The following is an 8,947-nucleotide window of genomic DNA, read 5'->3' as shown; positions in this document are numbered from 1 at the left end:
GTCCTATAGAGTCGCTATGAGTCGGAATCGACTCGACGGCAGTGGGTTTGGTTTTGTTTTTGGGGGGCAAAGACAGAGGTCAACTTCGGTGTGTTGCTGATGAGGAAAGTGAGGTTTCCCGGGAGTTTACTGGATTCCCTGGGTTCCGCGGCTGGTAGGGACTAAGTCACGGTCCAGGGCCCTCAGCATCCTGCCTCAGAGCACAAGGAGGGAGCTGGGCAGTGGATAGAAACCGCTGCGCAGAGCGGGCATCTGACTGCGAGAGCGACTCCACCTTCCTTTGGGCCTCTGAGAATGGTCTCCACCTGTGCTCTTTTCCTCCAGGCGGAACTCCAGGCGTCGGCGGAAAGAAAAGACCACCAGAATCTAGGTGTTTCTTTCAACCTTCCCCATGAGGTCCTACCGAGCCTTGCCACGGATCCACCCTCTTAGTGCTGTTACTGGAATTTGCAAGCTTTCCACGACCATCGTGGGCCCTTTTCTCCCAGCTCTTTAGGCACAAGAGAAACTTTCTCCCGCGGCTCCAAGTGCACCTACTCTTTCTCTGCCTCCCCTTCCTCACTGCGTGGTCCGGAGCTGGGCGCTCTTCACTTCCTCTCTGAAGGCTCTGGGAGAAATACGACACCAAAAGCAAAAGGAATACACCTACTAATAAACTTAACTTTAGTTTATTATCGAGCCAGGAAAAACAGAGAGAGAGAGAGAGAGAGAATACAGGTGTGCAAGTAGCACCCAAAGGGCTACAAAGCTATACTGGTTTTGCAGTTCCATATGGAATTAAAGTTACAGATACAGCTGTACATTGCCCCACTCTTAGTAAACAATCAGCTTTACTCGATTGAAGCTGGTATGAAGCTTACTCTGACGCGCTGTCCTTCCTAATTCCTTACCAGTACCGCCTACCGTTGCCCCTGACAATAATGCACTTCACAGTGCGCTTGGTTAGTTACTTTCTCAACGTTCCTCGGAAAGTCCCAGGGCCCAAGGCGGGGTGGGGTGGGGCGTGGACCCCGGGCGGGGAGGCTGCGGCAGATCTCAGAACGCGGAGTCCTGTAGGGCGGTGGTTTGTGGTGCGTCCTCCCCTGCTGGTGGTGAGCAGCCGCTGTGCGTCTCCCGCTGCGCTAGGCCGCGGGTGTCCGAGTCCCCCAGCTCACTCGGGCTCGATGTCAACGCCCAAATGTGTCCAAAGGCAGGACTCTCGGCCTAAATGTCTCTTACACTACCAGCCTCTGGAGCGCGCGCAGTTGAACAGGCCAGAACAATGTTAAGATGTCCCCAGCCTGAGGTTAAAGGGCAATTCCTGACATCAGATAGGAAGTTTGAAAAAGGAGGGCTCTGTGTCTCTGTGGCGCAATCGGTCAGCGCGTTCGGCTGTTAACCGAAAGATTGGTGGTTCGAGCCCACCCCGGGACGCTATGCTTTGCTTTAAGCTCGTTGTAGCTGCTGAATAGCCGCTTTAGGCTTTTAGCGACTTTCGTTCTCAGAGTCCTCTGGAACTCTATCCACTTTGAATCAGACGCCAAAGTTTGCTGCGCGACGATTCAAGTCCCATAAAAGGGAATAAAAGAAGGAATTTTTTCCCGCAAAAAATGTATTTCCACAAAGCCAGCGAAAGCCGCTTCGGAGTTTATTTATTCCAGAGCCACTGCACGGATTCTCTCACTTCCTGAGACTGAGGTTTTACACTGCGCACCCCGGAAACCTGAAAAATCCCGATAATGGAGAATCAGAGAACCCCACATCTGCGGTGCAGTTGCAAGCTCTGCAAGGAAATCTTGGTTCTGCCACGGTGGGACTTCGAAAGGGTTATCAAATTTTGGGGGTGTCTCTATTTCTTCACGTATAAAAAGGGGCAAATAGGAGTACTTACCTCATGGGTTAACCTAGATTTTAATGAGAGAGGCACATAAAGCATTTTAGCACTTAATAAATGCCCCCTGACATCAGCTGTTAAAATTGTTTTCAGTGGCATCATCATCACCATTGTTATCTACCCTGTCCTTTTAACAACTGCATATCCTTTCACAGTACAGATAGACCATTGTATATTTAAGCATTTCTTAACTGATGGAGATGACATTGGTTCTAATGTTTATGGTCATAATTCTTCAGAGGACAGCTTATACAGATATTTTTAATCAGGCGTGCAAATATTTCTCTCAAATGGATTCCCAGATGTGGTGTTGCCAGATCAAGGTATTTGTGCATTTCTGATTTTGCTAGCTAGTGTCTAATTGTCCCCCAAAGGGGCTGTACCTAGTCTTATCCTCACATTCTGAGAGAAAGCTCTTTTCTGGGCAACACAGTATCTGGCATTTCAATAGCAGTGGAAACCCATCACTTTTGCTTGGAGGATGCTGTTGCTTGCTGGTTTCACACATTACTCGGAATTTTGTGGATGAGAGGCTGGCTCTGTGACGTTCTTCTGTATTCTCCTGAATCCTCGGATTCTGGAAAAGTGCTTCGCAGGACAGACCTGAGCTGGCATTGCCCTGACTGTAGAGGTATGGACAGAGGTAACCCTGTTCCCATCGATCCCGTGACAGAGAGCCCAGGCTGCAGCTGCTGAGGAACCCAGAACGCATCCATTCTCCATAGTGGGATCTTCATGGCTGGTCCTAAGCCAAATAAAAATAGGAAAGGGAAGGCTTTTTTTTTTTCCTTTTAATTGAACGTTAGATGAAGGTTTACAGAACAAACTAGTTTCTCGTCAAACAGCTAGTACACACATTGTTGTATGACATTGGTTAAAAACCCCACGACGTGTCAACACTCTCCCTTCTCAACCCTGGATTCCCTATTGCCAGCTTTCCTGTTCCCTCCTACCTTCCAGTCCCTGCCCCAGGGCTGGTGCACCCCTTTAGTCTTGTTTTCCTCTATGGGCCTGTTCAATCTTTGGCTGAAGGGTGAACCTCAGGAGTGGCTTCATTACTGAGCTGGAAGGGCATCCGGGGGTCATACTCTCCGGGTTTCTCCAGTCTCCATCCAGGCCAGCCAGGTCTGGTCTTTCTTTCTAAGTTAGAATTTTGTTCTATATTTTTCTCCAGCTCTGTCCAGGAACCCTCTATTGTGACCCCTGTGAGAGCAGTCAGTGGTGGTAGGTGGGCACCAGATGGGCTCGGTCTGGTAGAGGCACGGTAGATGTGGCCCAGTAGTCCTTTGGACTAATCTTTCCCTTGTGTCTTTAGCTTTCTTCATTCTTCCTTGCTCCCTAAGGCGTGAGACCAGTGGAGTATCCTAGATGGCTGCGCACAGGCTTTTAAGACCCCAGACTCTACTCACCGAAGTAGAATGTAGAACATCTTCTTTACCAACTCTGTTACGCCAACTGAGCTAGATGTTTCCTGAGACCGTGGTCTCCACAGCCTTCAGCCCAGCAATTCGGTTCCTCAGGGAGTTTGGATGTGTCTATGGAGCTACCATGGCCTTACCTTGTACAGGTTGTGCTGGCTTCCCCAGTATTGTGTACCGTCTTACCCTTCACCAAAGTTACCTCTTATCTATTGTCCACTAAGTGTTTTGGAAAGGGAAGACTTTTAAGTTTAATTTTTCGTGAGATTAGGACTTTAAATAATGGTTTTCTTCTTTTTTTCTGTGGCATCTAGAGGAGAGATTGCATCCTTGATACTTCATTTGGGGGAACTTAATACTAGAGGGTGTTCTGTTGTGCTTGTGGAATTGTTTGGTCCGTGCTGGTATGTGGTGCTTGCTATAAAATATTGTCTGGTGAGCTGGGGTGGACAAAGTAGCTGATGAAAACTTGTTCTAGGAAATAGAGGATGAATTCTCATACAATTTTACCGAGAGTTAATTCCTACTTTGATCCTTTTAGAGATTTGGGTGATAACATTAAAGAGATATCCCTTGAACATCTAAAATGCTTCCCATAGTGACCAGGTTGCACGTTCTTAGGAAGAGACACATGAGGTGGGTGTAGGACTTTTTTTTTTTTTTTTTGTACTTTTGTGATCTTTCCCCCCTCCCAGAGGGATTGGCATATGGTTGTCTGACAATAGACTATCCGGGGAGCACATAGAAAGGCACATGTGGTGAGAGAATTTTCAGCTTCTCTACTTAAGCTGCTAGTTCCCAATGACTGAACAAATACTAACCTCGTTGTTTCAAATACAGACTATGTATTGAAGCCTAATAATTGTTTAGGAGGGTGGAGCAAATGCACAGAAGTGAGGCTCTCTCTAATCTGTATTTCACAAAAGATGCATCACTGGTGAGGCTGACTCATGCAGGGGAGGAGTTCCCCACCCCTGCCTCGCTTTGTCCCTTCCACCTCTTTTTGTTAACTTCTGTCATCCAGCTATATCTGAGATAATGAGATAATATCCAGTTTAGGCTTTGGAGAAGCAAAGAAAGAACACATTAGGACTTCAGCCTAAGACACGTGCTCTCCCTCAGTTTATAAGAATTCCCTGAGTGGGATGAAAGCCCTGTAAAAAAAAAAATGTTACTATTCCTTATCCCATAGGTCAGGGTAGACAGATTATTGTCAGGGTAAGAGTGAGGGTTTCCTGGGTCTCTTGGCTAAACAGCATCTACTAGCACCTCAATCAATCACCGCTCCGTCCATATAATTGATAAAGCTGTACGTCTGTACTATTGTTTTAAAAGGCCATATAGCAAAATATCAACAAGAATTACCTCTTATGATTGGAATTGAGAACAGCGGGAATTTCATTTCTTCTTTACATCTTAAAGGCATTTGTTTGTATTTACAGCAAGCATGACTTTATTACTTTCATAACAAATAAATGACCGACTATAAAACAGATATTAAAATCCTCAGACAAACCAGACCATATTGACCTGCTGTGCCTCCAAATTGACCACAGGCTGTTGAAGCCACAGGGCAGACCATTAACCTACAATCACAGAGCTCAGGGAAGTCGCGGTCTTTACGGACTTCTTGATGCTTCATAATGCAGAAGTTCCACTGGATTTTTTTTTTCCTTTCTTCTTCCCTTGATTTTTCCAGTCTTCTCTGAGCTAGAAGCCCACAGATGCTAATTTAAAAAGAAAAAAATCCCTCATTTTCTATTTCTAGAAACACTACCACTACTTTTTTGTGAAAAAGAGAATCCAGTTATGGTATTCAAAACATACATTGGCTACAGAACTTTATTTTAATGAAATAGGAAGACTCTGACAAAAATATAAAGGTTCTGATAATGACGTGGAAATATTTGTTGTTGTTTAGCTGTTTCCCTTTATTTACTTATTTATTCATTTATTTTTGTCGTGCTTTAGGTAAAAGTTTACAGCTCAAGCTAATTTCTCATTCAAAAATTTATACACATATTGTTTTGTTACATTTTAGTTGCAATCCCCACAATATGACAGCACAGTCCACTTTTCCACCCTGGGTCCCCTGTGTCCATTGGACCAGTTCCCGTGCCTTCCTGCCTTCTCATTCTGCCTCTGGACAGGAGCCACCCCTTTGGCCTTATGTGTCTGATTGGACTAAGAAACACACTCCTCACATGTATTATTATTATTTTTTGTTTTGTTTTATAGTCCTGTCTAATCTTTGTCTAAAGAGTGGGCTTTGGGCATGGTTTTAGTTCTCGGTTAACAGAGTGACCAGGGGCCATAGTTTCAGGGGTTCCTTCAGTCTCTGTCAGACCATTAAGTCTGATCTTTTTATATGAGTTCGAGCTCTGCTCCACACGTTTCTCCTGCTCCGCCCAGAACTCTGTTGTGTTCCCTGTTAAAAAAAAAAAAAAAAAAGCAGTCATTAGTGGTAGCCAGGCACTATCTAGTGCTTCGGGTCTCAGGCTGGTGGAGTCTCTGGTTTAGATTGGTGGAAAATATATCTCAGTGCTTATAATGATCTGAGTGAAAGAAAGAGTGAACCAAATCAATACATTCAGATAGATAAATTTCTAGTCAAGACGTGACACAGGCCCAAAGACAGCAAACTCATTCTCATATAAATAAGGAAATAGAGAATTTCCAAAAAAAAAAAAAAAAAGCCTAGTGACACCCGAATTCGGCCAATGACAAAATTAATCACAACAAAAATCTTAAGAATGAAAAAGCCGTGTGTGCTGGGTATTCTGCATTTGTCCCTCTAGATCCATTCTCACCATTATCCACTCCATTTTATGTCCCAGGAGGCTGACCCCTGCATGACAAGTTTCCCTTGCCCACTTGATTCTTGGAGGATACAGCCCACGGGATGCATTAACTGGAGGTAGAAGGGTGGCAAGAATATTATCTGGGGGGGGGGTAGGTAATTATTCCCTGCAGCTGGCAGAGGTTGTGTTCCATATGTGAAGTCCACAGTTATTGTTCAGGGACACTCTATGACAGCTGCAGGCTTAGCTACAACTATGACTTCATCCAGGTTCCAGAAATCTCACTCTCTCCTTCCCCACCAGGTCTAGGGATGGTAATGACTCTTCGCTGTTGCTAGTGCTGGGATGTTGCACCATCCTTTGGTGACTGCATTCACCTCTTATACAGAGTGCAGTCATCTTGAGCTGGAGGTCCTGGGAAACTTCCTCAATCCTCAGCAGGTAGGGGCTTCAGAGAACCTCAGGGAATGTGTCACAGAAGTTCTGGGAGCTAATTGTATCTCTAGTCAGTTCATTAGCAGAAGAATAAATACACCCTTCTTCCTTCAAAACTACCTTCAGTGAAAATTTTATAGTCTCATAGGCAGAGCCATTTCCCTACAAAAGTCAAAAGACAACAAACTGGTAAAATATTGAAAAGACTTTCTAAGCCTGACAGAAAACTCAGATGCCTTAAGGGGAAGATTGTTACATTTAACTACTTAAAAATTTTCAGAATTCTTATGGGAAAAGAAAAAAAAACATAAATTCGTCAAGCACACAGCAGCAGACAAGATGCAAGAATGGCAAGAATGGTGTGGGAGTGGTATCTGGCCTCCTCTAACATCACAAGGGGGAAGGAGAATCAAAATTAACAGCTCAAGGTTGATTCCTATGAGGCAGAGGTCAGACATGCCTCCTCTCTTTGCATCTTTACTGATTCTGACACCAACCATCCCTCCCACGGCGCTCTCTGCTTCTCTGTTGGGTCCAATAACTCATTGCAATGGCCACCCAGAACTCGTAGACCATACTCAGGATTACGAGGTTTGTTAGGGAAGTAACAGATTAGACGCCAACTTCCAGCAGCTTCCCAGGGCAGGGATCCTGGGTCCAAAGGGCATGCTGGCTCCTGGCTATTCTCCCTTGGTAGTAGTGGGATTCTCTCTTCCCTACCTCTGGGGTGGCTCATTTCAGTCTGGCAAGATGGCAAAACTAACCAATCCCCTTGGTGGGCCACAGTTAGCCTATTACAGAGTCCTGCCCAATCACTTGGGTGGGAGTTATAAGATCATGTCTAGAAAGGCCACAGAAAGGTGACCCATCACCCAATTTTGTGTGAACAAGGCCAAGGCATGGGTGATTTTAGATTCAGACAATTTATTACTTACGTAGACAACAAAAGGATGAGTAGCCAAAGGTGCCTGGGTTCTAATCCCACACACCAAGAAGGAAGACATGGGGAAAAAAGGGGCCTGATGACTACAGCAAGAGTTGTGGGATACCTGTTGCCGATGAGCCAATTCTAGACTGCAGCTAAGCAGTTTTATAGTTTGCAGCTATAGCCTGAGGGTGAACAGACCATAAAACCTGATTTCTCATCAGAACCTGGCAGGCGATGAGAAACTGTCCCATGGCTGCCTCCCAGGGAGGATAGGGAGGCAAGTGGAGAGATGGTCTCAGGGTAGTTCTTCGCAAGCCTCAGGGCAGTTCTTTAAATGCCTCCAAGGCCTCTTGTTCTTGGGGAATCACTTTTTATGTGTAAGGATAAATCATTTCCCAGCAAAAGGATTTGGAAAAGGTTAGTGAGAATGGTCACACAGCTTGAAGAATGTAATCAATGTCACTAAATTGTACTTGTAGAAGTCATTGAGTAGGTGTAGGTTTTATTACGTAAAATTTCACCACATGCACTCAAATATATATTTCTTCCCTCTCTCGAAAATACATTGTTGCTGTTGTTAGGTGCCCTCCAGTGGGTTCCTACTCTTGGCCACCGTATGTACAACAGAATGAAACATTGCCAGTCCTGCACCAGGCTCACAATCCTTGCTATGTTTGAGCCCATTGTTGTAGCCACTGTGTCAATCCACCTCGCTGAGGTTCTTCCTCTCTTTCACAGACCCTCTACCAAGCATAATGTCTGTCTCCAGGTAGTGGTCCCTTCTAATAACATGTCCAAAGTAAGTGAGAGGATATCTCAATGGCAGCAACTGGCAATTTAGAAGCTCCATAAATATATATATATAGTTTTAATTAATTCTGTTAGTGGAGCTCAGGTTGGGAAGTGGTTAAGACCTCCGCTGCCAATCAAAAGGTCGACAGTTCAAATTCACCAGAGGTTCTTGGAAACCCTATGGGGCAGTTCTACTCCGTTCTATAAAAAAAAAAAAAAAAAAAAATTTATTGTAAATCGTAATTCACGCCATGGCAATGGGCTTTGCTTTTCTTTTCTCTTTAATTCTGTTGGTAAGCGACTAGAGAAGATTCTCTAACAATGGAAAAAAAAAAAAAAGAAGGGAGTACAAAAGTACTCGCCCAACGTGGGGCTCGAACCCACGACCCTGAGATTAAGAGTCTCATGCTCTACCGACTGAGCTAGTCGGGCATCACAGTTGTCTTCCTCCTACAGAATTATTGTTGTCTTTTTAGAGAGGGAGAGTCAACAGTCTTAGCATGAAAGTAATCTCTGAGTTCAGAATTTCACGGAGGCAGTGTCTACCTTTTACCAGTGAAAAACTAGAGACTCTAAGACAGCTTGCGCAGGGTCAGGCGGACTCACAGGACTTGGGAATCAAGAGTCCTGAAACCCGGATATTTCCGAAAATTCCTTCCGGACCCGGTCACTCTGAGAACCTGGTTTCGAGGACTCCGGC

At 45.0% G+C, this 8,947-nt stretch overlaps 2 non-coding genes across 2 annotated transcripts; one reads left to right on the top strand and one right to left on the bottom strand.

Moving 5' to 3' along the window:
• The first annotated feature begins 1,339 nt into the window (after positions 1 to 1,339).
• Positions 1,340 to 1,413, top strand: TRNAN-GUU (transfer RNA asparagine (anticodon GUU)). The gene has a single exon. It is a non-coding gene; the product is annotated as a tRNA-Asn (tRNA).
• A 7,193-nt stretch (positions 1,414 to 8,606) lies between these two features.
• TRNAK-CUU (transfer RNA lysine (anticodon CUU)) lies at positions 8,607 to 8,679 on the bottom strand. Its single transcript has one exon. It is a non-coding gene; the product is annotated as a tRNA-Lys (tRNA).
• Positions 8,680 to 8,947: the final 268 nt, after the last annotated feature.

The sequence above is a fragment of the Loxodonta africana genome, chromosome 3, assembly GCF_030014295.1.
Source record: "Loxodonta africana isolate mLoxAfr1 chromosome 3, mLoxAfr1.hap2, whole genome shotgun sequence".
Classification (NCBI taxonomy): domain Eukaryota; kingdom Metazoa; phylum Chordata; class Mammalia; order Proboscidea; family Elephantidae; genus Loxodonta; species Loxodonta africana.
This window is presented reverse-complemented; position numbering and strand designations above follow the sequence as displayed.